The 11,814-nt window shown below is 35.9% G+C and overlaps 1 pseudogene; it reads left to right on the top strand.

Annotated features, from left to right (window-relative positions):
* The first annotated feature begins 2,390 nt into the window (after positions 1 to 2,390).
* Positions 2,391 to 4,180, top strand: LOC114625550 (annotated as a pseudogene).
* Positions 4,181 to 11,814: the final 7,634 nt, after the last annotated feature.

Raw genomic sequence — 11,814 nt, 5'->3', positions numbered from 1 at the left:
CAGGGGTCACTCATAGCTACACTGTCCACAGCGAGCTGGGTTCTCCCACATCAGTCATCAGTCAAGATAATTTCTCAAAGACATTGCAACAGGAGAGTCTGATCTGAGGAATTACTAAATTTAGACACCCTCTTGCCAGGCGCCTCTTGATTTTTCTCAGGTTGACAATAAAAATTAAATTGTACAATGTTAGATAAAAAAAAGGTTTCTCAACATACAAGTGTCTTTCCTTTTCAATACTCTGATATTCAATAAAGTTTCTTCATGTATACATTTAGTGCTAGATTTGTTTTATTTATGAATAATTCTTGTAATATTTTAACCTTCATTACTTTCTCCCATACAGCACAATCATTTACTTATTATATTTTCATCCTATAACTTTATTATACACATATTTAATATCATAATATCTTAGTAACTATGACACCATGTTTTCAATAAATACAATCTCTTAACAACTTTGTAATTCTTACAGTGTTTAATATCATATTTAAATTTATATCTAACAACTGCATATGTATTATCTCAAACTAAGCCAATCCTAGTATTTGAAAGCAATGTGTATCTTGGTTAATTCTTTTTACAAGGTCAGATAATTTTGGAACTATAAGTTGCCGAGGAATCCTTTCCTTTAAAAGTGACAGTCATCTCAGGCGTGTTTTGCAAATTACCCAGAGGAGGTCATCTATCTCCATCTTCACTCTTAAAGATTCATCTATAAACTGCCATTCTTTGATTATCTGTTCACTATTTAATCAGTCCTCTCAGAGTATTAATATAATAATTCCTTGTGGCACTATATTATAGCATGCATAAATAATATTTAGTCCAATATTATTATTGTCACTGTGATTATCTTGCAATTTTCATAATGTAAATGAAATTAATGTGGATATTTATTTTGTACATAAGCATATTGAGGTTTTGTATTATATACTACAACTAAATTGTCATGTATTCTTTGAGGAGACTATATCATCTCCACAGTGAGAATGTTCTGAATTTGACTGGGTTTCAGTATCAAATTGAAATGTCCATAATTTATTTATCCTACATATCTTATAATTCTGGGGCAATAATTTATATAAATATGTAATATAAATTCTAACATTGATTAATGTATTATGAAAATACTGAGGATTTCTTTCACTCAAATGAAAAGTAGAAACTGAAAATACTAATATAAAACTGTGTTATAAAATATTAGTGGACAAATAGACAATATATTAAATACATATGAAGACTGAAAATACAGAATGAACACATAAAAATGGCATAAAAATCTGATCTTCCTACATGACAGATTAAAAATAAAACTAATACCATGTAAAAGTTTTAAATGTTCAAATATGAATACTGCTAACACAAGACAAAGTACTGTACTCATCCACATTAGTTTTGAACACATGTAAACAGATCATCAGAGAAAACATGAAACTGAATGATAATTTAGGTTACTAGTTTTAGAAAAGACATTTGTACTTACATACTCACATAAGAGCATGATTAACCACAAGATAATGATAGTGAAATCTAAGACTCAGCATGAAGGCCACTGTTTTTTTATTACAAAAAATTATTTGTCATATTAAATCAATATCAGATACATGCAATATACATTTTTGTAGCAATGTTAGTTGTCAGACTACAAGGCTTTAGGGTGTTTTCTGCACTTTCAGGAGGTTGTTTTGGTTTGTGCATACCCTTTATTGTGCAAACATGTGAAACAAAAAAGAAAGTACTATTATATCCATCCATTTGTACAAGTTAAATTATAATAATTTTTAATATTCTGAAGAATTTGGGTACTCTAATGTTTTATTATGTGAGGATCCTTGGTTTCTGAAAGTCAGAATTACCTTCCTTCAGGAGGTCACTGGTGAAATTTTTACATTTTTTATGTACGGAAAGTGAAAAAGTCTCTTAATACCTAAACTATTCTGTATTCTGAAACTCAGTTAACAGATATGCCAAAGTTCATTTCAGTGCTGGTATATGTTTGGTAAAAGAAGTGCAATGGAAATATAAAATCTTTCTAAATATCAATTAATGGATAATTAACATTTTTAATTTTCAGCATTGAAAGACATATTGAGAAAAATCAGCAGTTCTCTGAAGTTTCTGACCTTAGAGACACTTGATCTAGTCCTGTATATTCTCAGACCTCATTGCCAACTAGATCAGAAGAAAAGATAAGGCCAACATCTCTAACAGCAGCATTTTTTACTGGCTCATCACACTTACAGCTCTAAATAAGTAAGTGCTCACCAGTGTCAAACAGGCAAGAGCTACAGATAGCACAATTTTTATGTTATTCAGACTAAGGGAGAGAGACTTGACTCTATGGGAAGTACTGTAGCATATCTAGCCTGTGACTAGATTTGAAAATGAGTACATTTGAAGATGTTTCTGAGGACGTAGCACTTCAAGTTGTGAACTCTGTCTTACTTACTGAGGACACAGGCAGGAACCTCATTTTTTTCCTTCAAAATGAGGCTGATGAAATGGAAAATGCTACTGAACCTCTGCATAAGAGGCCTTGTTTGTCTCCAGAGATTGATTCAACTCCTTGCATGCCAGCTGTTGCATTCCCACTACAGGAAATACAACAGAGCTACGATTTGGTCACAACCACAGCCACAGAAAAGACAAATGAAGTGCTTACTGTGGGAACTATGATGCCATTCCAGATTTTACAAGATGAATCCCCAGATGAAGTAATTTCAGTGGCTAAGGAGGAAAAATCAATAGTTAGCCAAGCATGGTTCACCCGTAAAAAAGTTAAGGATGCTCTAACCAATCAAGGACATAAATGGAAACAGGGGACTTGGTCCAAGGAAGAACTAGATATTCTGATGAGCAACATTGAAAGGTATATGGGAGAACATGGTGTAGTGTGAGGGGCGTGCGTGTAGTCGTCTCGTCGGCAAAAACATACACACACACACACACACACACACACACCAGAATCCTTCCGTAGAAACACGTTTATTCCCATAAACCAAAATGGTGGCAGAAGACGACCCCCAGCCCTGGGAAAGCCCTATATATACCCTAGAGCGGCATAATCACCTCTGATTGGGTGTATACTCGTTGCGCGCCAAACGCCGTGGGATGGGCTTAGCTTTGGCGGGCTTTTACCATGGCACATGCGCACTTTATTTGTTTACTATGAAGAATTATGACTGACAGCGCCACCTAGCGATGGCGGACTTTGCCAGCACCTGCCGCGGCTCCCAACAGTGTAGAGAATCCTACAGAAATCATTTTTAAGATGTCAAAAGGTAAAAGAAAAGATTTCTACAGGTCTATATCATTGGGTTTGAATCGACCTTTGTTTTCAATCTATAGAAGAGTGGTCCGAATGTATGATGACAGAAACCATATGGGTAGGTATAACCCTGAAGAAATAGAGAAGCTCAAGAAGCTCTGGCAGACACATGGCAATGACTGGATAACAATTGGGGCTGCCATGGGAAGAAGTCCATCTTCGGTCAAAGACCGGTGCCGACTAATGAAGGATGATTACAACACAGGGAAGTGGACCGAAGTAGAAGAACAACTTCTTGGCGATGTGGTTCATGAATTGACATGCACAGAGGTGGATGAGAAGGTTACCCAGGGTGTGTGTTGGGCAACAGTGGCTAAACGAGTGGGCACTCGCTCAGCAAAGCAGTGTCGTGCTAAATGGCTCAACTACTTGAACTGGAAACAGACTGGAGGTATTGAGTGGACAAGGAAAGATGAAGTCACTCTCGTCTACAGGTTAGCAGAGTTTGATGTATCTGATGAAAGTGAAATTCCCTGGGATGAATTATCTAAAGGACGGGAAAGTGTTCGTTCACCACAATGGCTTCGAAGTAAATGGTGGACCATCAAAAGGCAAATTACAAATCACAAGGATTTTACATTCCCAGTCCTAGTAAGATATCTTCAACAAGAATATGAAAATCAGAGTGCCAGCCTCAGATTTTGGGAGAATAAAACTGGATCTGAAGTATCAGATAACAACACTGATATCAGTGCTCAACAAGGCCCCTTTGGAGTCACAGGTGTAGAAGATAATAACATGACAGGACTGCAAATTACTCTCCAGCTGGTCCCCAGGCCCTTAGCTGACTTACCTGCTGCTGTCATTGGCTCTGAAACCATAACCCTGCCCACTGGACCACAGTAGATATTTGAGATTCTCCCTTCTTTCCATTTTTGCTCCATTCTTTCACCTTGCACCTATTTCCTTCAAACAAGTTCAACTCATGGTCTTTTCTTAACTCTGACCACAGTAAGCCTGATAGCTGCTGCACTTCCTTCTCCTAACCCATCACATTTCATCCTTTATCCTGAAGTATCCAGTTGAGCACTATAGTCAATTACACCTAAAATGTCACATACAAAGAATCAACTGTTGCTGAAAATTACATTGCTTTTTCCATATCTCAAGCAGAATTAGCAGTTAATAGTGACATCTACTTTTTTCCTGATTTTCATGGACTACTATTCATTCAAAGGAAACAATTTCCCTGAAAGAATTTTTTAGCTAAGATAACTCTGCTGTCATAAATTAATGACACTCTTAATCATAAATTTAGAGACACAAACAGCAAAGAATTATCGAACCATGCTATGAGTACAGCTGAAGAAGAATTTTCCAATGTCTATCATAAGAAGAAATTCACTTAAATTTATTCGGTGCTTGTGTTTCTAAGGAGTTAGCCACTCATCATAGTCGAGCAAGTGCATTAAACAATTGATGACAAAACCATGCTTTGTGGTACTTCACTACCTGGCTTGATCGAGGCAGGGGATTTTACAGGTACTGAATGAGTGTTGCATGTCTGAACACCAAGTCTCATAATCTTAAACCAGTAAGTATCAAGTATCATTGGATCTTCCTTGGGAATCCCAGTTTGTATAGACTTAAAGCATATTAGATTTGTTAAATATTACTAGTGTATACTTACAAACATGCAAAGATGCCAAAGAGGTGTTATTGTTTTTGTAGAGGAACAGAAGAAATACCCAGGAGACTTAACTTTCTAGTGTCCTGATGACTTACATAGCTACTATAGGACAGCAATAAACATTATGACTATGCTTTTTTTTTTACTATTATCAGTATATTTCAGATCAAGATTTATGACAGTGTGTGAATGGACAGAGAGAAGTTTAATTGCACATAACCTTGTGTTAATGTCAGGAGAGAATTATTTTTTATATTAGCTATTGAAAAGTATTCAAGTCACCAAAGTTTAACTGCAGTAGTATTTATTCCTATATCTTTGACATGGTACTCATTTGAGGCTACATGAGGCTTGATTAAATTTCACATCAGTCCTAACAACACAGGCTAGGGCTTACTGGTTATAAATACAGGGGCTTGTGGAGAGAATTTGTAGTAGTGACTTTTAGTTAGCCCATTGTTGGCACCTGGAACTGATTTAGGTGGAAAAACAGTAGAATATTAGTAAAGAAGAGTCATTACATTTTTTTCAGTTCTTTAACAGAACATGAGTTACTAACAAACCCACTAGTAGCTAACAAGTTTCCAACATTTCATCTGAAACCACTAGTTTACAGTTCGCACACTGAAGTAAAAATAAATGGAAAAAGAGGTACCCTGCCTGCACCTGATAACCAGGGCATTTTATTACATATTGTCCTATATCAATTACACAGAAGTTAGAGAAAAACATTTGAGTTGTACTTTCACCAAGCAATTTGCTTCATGGATGACAACTTTAAAGACAAGGTTTACATCTATAACAAATTAAACAGATCAATACCCATTCCTACTGGTTTTGTCTAAACTGGCTTCTATATTCTAATTTACATGATTGCTAAAAAAATCACAAAAGTATAGTTGTATAATTTGATTTTGAATAATTACAAGCTTAATTAACTATTTCACATTAACAGACCATAAAAAGAGTAAGAAATGTTTGTTAGATACTGAACAGTTTGTGTGTGTTCAGTTCTATGTCTCTTCTCCTTAATTTTTTCTAATCACAATAAACCAAATTTATGAGCACATGTAGAAATGCTTTGAGTGAGTTAAAGAAATGTTTTCCAATAGTTACTTTCTGACTCTGGAGCTCACTTATTGTCTAGACATGGCTGACCAATGAGTTCCAGGGATGTTCCTTTCTCTACGCCCTGCCTCCAGGGCTGATGATACAGATGTACACACCTTAACTTTTATGCAAGTGTTAGGGATCTGAAGTCAGGGTCTCATGTTTAGAAAGCAAGTACTTCACAAACTGACCCATCTCCCCAGATCTTCTACCCTCATATTTTTCTAAATAAAATCACCAATTTGCATAAAACCCAGAAAAACTGTCTATGGCTGAAGTTATTTTTATAAAGTCTTGTGGAGGAAATTACACAGTAATGCTAAAAGAGTAGAATATTGTTTCTTGTATACAGGCACACTCAACACACAGATTCTTGTAGTGTTTTAAAGCAATACTGTTTCTTGTGTACCAACATACAAACACACTCTTACTCTTTATATAGTGTCTTACAGCAATGGTCACACATTAAGGCTTCCCTATATATTCCTGACCTTGATCTTCATTTCTGGAGGCACCTTTCTATTGTTACTTAAATAAAATAATGAGTTGAAGCTAGAGATAAGATGAAATATAGAATAAAACTATCTTCTTACAATGTATAAGTTTAATATAACGTTTTGTGTGTTTTCTAAAATTTTCACTGTGCATGAAGAGGTGTTTAGAACAATCATTTAGACTTCTGTCTTGAGAAAATGTTTAGTATTTGAGAACAGAAGATGTGTTAAGAAAATGAAGGACATGAAACAGCCTTCTTCCCTATATTGCCCAAACAATGCATTTTTTGAAAAAAAAAAAAAACTGTTATATATCAAAGAGTAACTGAGAGTAGGGCATGCACTGATTTCAACAAAATTACCATCCATTTCTGAGTACTAAAGTACTTTTAGTCGTTTATATTTCTGAGACTCTTTTCTTTACCTAGGTATCACCCCTGAAGCAAATGCTGCTCCCCCCTTTTTTTTAACCAATGTTTACGAATATTACTGTGTATATCAAACAACATAGTAAATATATCTTTATCTTTCTCATTTCTCTCTCTCTCTCTCTCTCTCTCTCTATATATATATATATATATATATATATATATATATATATATATATATGTATATGTGTGTGTGTGTGCATGTGTGTGTGTTTGTGTGTTACAGAATGAATGGAAGTTAAAGTGGGTGCAATAGAGTAAAGATACTTCAGAATCAATCTAATCTAAGTTGTTATAGCTGTTCAGTGAACAAGACAAATGAAGGAGAAACAGCCCATGGTAACTGTTAATTTCAGGTTTAACATTGAGGCTGTAGAAATCAAGGTAAAAGGACTGAGCATGAGCACTGTCACAGACTGAATTAGCACTATTTCATACACTATGGATTAACTTAGAGGTGGGCAGAGCATGATGTCAATAAAACTATTCTTTCATGTATTAAAAGACATGTAATCTATTCTGATATCTGTTGTGAATAAAAGTATAATGTTTATTTTGAAATTGATGCCACCTAGGCATTCAGGAATATGAGTTAATTCTCTGCTAATTAATTAAGAAAAAAGTAGAGAGAATTGTCATTGCAAATTCTTCTTCGCACCCTTCCCAGAGATATCATATGATACTAGACAAACTAGGATCTTCTTAAGGTTCTTAGTCTTACTAATAGAGATATTTTAGAAATAACTCTCCAGGACAGAGAACAGACTCAAACAAAGTTTGAAGAGGATTTATTATTTTATTTTATTTTTAATTTCCAAAACAGAGAAGATGTAAATCTTATAGGAGATTGGGATTTACAGGAGGGGAATGAAAGTAATAAACTGGCATGGAGGTCAGTCACATTGTGGCAGGCAGCCCAAAGGTAGCAGGCATGGAAATACAAGAAAAAGAGCAAGGGAGCTTAGACATAGAAGTATAATGTACTTAGTTTTTGACTAGCATCTAATGAAAGAAACAAAAAGAAAAATTTAATAATTATGATGTTCCCAGTAAGAACTCAGAAAAGTGGACAGACTCAGGAAAGTCCTATGGTGATCACAGGTATTTCATAAGGCTCAGGAAATTGGAGAGGAAAAGTATTTTATGTTTGTTAAGGTGAATCCACCTTTCTAGGAATGGCCCACTAGTTCATTCTCACCGTAATAATAACCCTTATGGAACATGTCTCTACCTATGGGTAAATTCCATTCTTTACAAGATTAACAAGTGTCACTCTTGTTACACAATATGTTGAGTTTCACAAAATGTGCTAAAACATCACAACTTTATAGGGGAAATAATTCAACCTAACACTTATTCCACATGTTATATGCTGGTGGTTACTGTTGTGTATTAAGATTATTTATTCAACTAATGTTAAGAAGCATTTGCTGACATGAGACTGGTATGGTTGTCCTCTGAGAGGCTATGCCATAACCTGACCAATACAGATGCAGATGCTTGTGGCCAACCATTGGATTGAGCGTGGGGATCCTAATGGAGGAGTTAGGGAAAGGACTAAAGGAGCTGAAGAGGTTTGTAACCCCATAGGAAAAACAACAATATCAACCAACCAGGCTCTCTCCGCCCCCCACCAGCACTCTCAGGGATTAAACCACCAGCCAAAGAGTACACATGGAATGATCCATGGGTCCAGCTGCATATGTAGCAGAAGATTGCCTTATTGGGCATAGATTGGAGGGCAGGCCCTTGGTCCTGTGAAGAATTGATGTCCCAGTTTAGGGGAACGTAAGGGTGGTAAGGTGCAGTGAGTGGATAGGTGGAAGGGAGAGGGATGGGAGGAGTTTTCCTGATGGGAAATCAGGAAGGGGGATAACATTTGAAATGTAAATAATTAATATATATATAGTGTGTGTGTGTGTGTATGTATGTGTATATGTATGTATGTATGTATGTATGTATGTATGTATGTATATGATTTATTCTTCTTGCCTGGGAAGATTGAATATTCTTGTCTTCAAGGTTCCACCTGGCTCATCGGATAAGATTTACCAGAGAAATTTTCTGCCTTTTTTATGAGACCAGATTCACTAATGAAGAAATGCAGAATATGTCCTGAAGCCATATTTGTGATATCAATAAGGCTTCTCAATATAGCGGTAGTGTAGAGGCTTATGCTCTTATGAAAGCTTGCACAATAAATAAGTCTTTTCTTCTTCTATTATACTAGTTGGTCTGTATGTTTATGTACTTAAATCTAATGATAGATTAGATTGTTTAATCTAAAGCTTGTACAATCTACATTTAGTACAATTGTAGTCTAAGAATTTATAATGTGGACTAGAGATATGGGTCAGCAGTTGAGAATATTGGCTGTTCTTTCAGAGGACATAGGTTCAATTTCCAGAACACACTTAGTGACACACAACTGTCTCTTACTCCAGTTATAGGAGATCATGCAGCCTCTTTTGGCTTCAGTGGACATTGGGCATAGACAAGTTGCATAAACACACATGCAAGGAAAGTACTAATACAGATAACATTAAAAAAAGAATGATGTTTTATTTTATGTCATACTTTTAACAGGCATGTTTGTTTAACTGTGGTTTGACTGGGATTCCTGAAACATTAAGTCTATATTTGAGGCTGCATAAATTATGAGTAAAACTTACTAATTTAGGATTCATCATATTTACATGTACCTTATCTACTTTAACAAAATAATCATATGTACATATCCCTCCAGCTTTGCTGGTAGACTATGTCTGGTGATGCTAAGAAATGTTTTGCTTTTGCATTAAGAGTGCTTCACGCTAACTACAAAGATACAGCACCTTCACTGTCATGCTAAAATATAGACTGGACTATTGCTCATGCCACAGTACATAGAGCAGAGAGTTTCACTCTGTGCACAAAGGTATAGTACATTGTGAATTAAAAGATTATTTTCTCAATATATTAATCAATACTAGAAATAAATATGGCAGCAATTATTCCTTAACCAATTTTTCCCAAATAAAAGCACAGAGACCTTTTAATTCTTCAAAGCCTTAGGCCTTAGCTGGGCTGACTCTCAACTAGCTCATTTAAGGTAACCATCTAGCCCCATCCAGCCACATGGTTAGCTATAATTCCCAGGCCTGTGATCATGTCCACCTCCTCTCATGCTTTCTGGTGAAAAGACTTTCCTCCTTCCCAGGGTTCTTATTTCCCTCTTAGGAAGTCCTGCCTTCTGCTTCTTACCTAGATAATTTGCCATCTGATTTTTTTGTTGTTGTTGTTAAAGTCAATCAAAGAATACCTTAGGTAGGTGAGGAAGGATAGAGTTACAATTTCATATAGCATACCCCAACAATACCTTGACTGTCATGCTAAAATGTTGACTATAGATTAGTTCTCAGGCTATAGTTCCTACAGCAGCCCTTCCTTCTCAGAGATACTCACAGACATATACTGAGAACATTATCTGTGAACCTCTATGTGACAATTTCTCTGGTGTAAGAATTTTCCAACTACTGTATTAGTTGTTCTTTATAACTGAAAAAGCATTATGCCCAATTGTGACCCTTGAAAGAAAGACTTCATTCTAGCTTACAGTCACAGATAGCGAGTATGTAATGAGTAGAAAAATGGCATCAGACAATCAGAGCCAGAAGCTGGCTAATCACATAATCAACCATAGCCACAGAGCTGAGTGTGACTTTGAAGTAGAGAAAAATCTATAAATTTTCACAGCCTACTTCCAGTGACATTATTTCTTTAGGAAGTCTATACCACCATCTCAAAAGAAGCTTCTAACAGAGAGCTAAGTGTCCAGATACCTTAACCTATGAGGGACATTTTTCTAACAAACCATAATACTCAGTAGTGAGCGTATATCACAAGTGTGCTAGGGACAACATGTCCTGCTTATCACCTACTTCTATGCTTTCTGACATGGATTCAGCCTGACAACAGGCTCCTACTGCAAAATCTCCCTTTCTCAGAAAGTAGGGTTGCTAACTCTGAAACTTGAGCTTAATTCTAATGTAGAGCATTAGCCATGCTATTGTCTCTATCCATGGCATTAGTAACCCTAATATTTTTCTCACTCCCAGTAAACTATCTTAATGTCTCCCTTGAACCTACATCATAAGACCTTCCATAACAAAGGTCAGCAACATAACACTGATGCCATTCTATAGAATCAGATTAGTTTATGGAATTCTCGTATTTCATTCACTATAGTTCTCCTCATTCTGGCAAGACTCTAAAGTCTTGGTGACACATGTCATCTTTCTACCAGATAAGACTCAGTATGGAATCAAGTACAGTCTGTAACTCCCATCTCTCAGCCTGGCTTAATACTAGCTGATAGGTTGGAGACATTTAATATCATTTTAAATATCTGCCTCTGTTTTCTAGTCTTCTTTCATGGCTTGGACCTAATAAATATTTGTGGACCCTGGAGCCGTTTCACATGGCTATCCCAGGCAGCTCTAGGGTTATATTTCTCAGTCTTACAAACAGAATTTTGCCATGATTAAATTCTGTACAAATGTAAAAGTTTTTAGTCAGACCACACAAAAGTTAATAAAACTTCACATAAAAAATAAACATAATTACATGTTACTTCCTCTGGTTAATATACATGATTTGTCTTTTGTAGGTTATCAATATCCTATTGGCCAGCTGTTTATATGTTTTTCTGCCATGGCCTCTGCCGTGTGTGTGTGTGTGTGTGTGTGTGTGTGTGTGTGTGTGTGTGTTTGTGGTGGTTTAAGTGGTTGAAAGAAAATGATTCCTGAAGACTCATAGGGGGTGACACTATTAGGAACC

Source organism: Grammomys surdaster, unplaced genomic scaffold (assembly GCF_004785775.1).
Source record: "Grammomys surdaster isolate TR1022 unplaced genomic scaffold, NIH_TR_1.0 61, whole genome shotgun sequence".
Lineage (NCBI taxonomy): Eukaryota > Metazoa > Chordata > Mammalia > Rodentia > Muridae > Grammomys > Grammomys surdaster.
The sequence above is the reverse complement of the archived record's forward strand: the minus strand, read 5'-3'. Positions and strand labels throughout refer to the sequence as shown.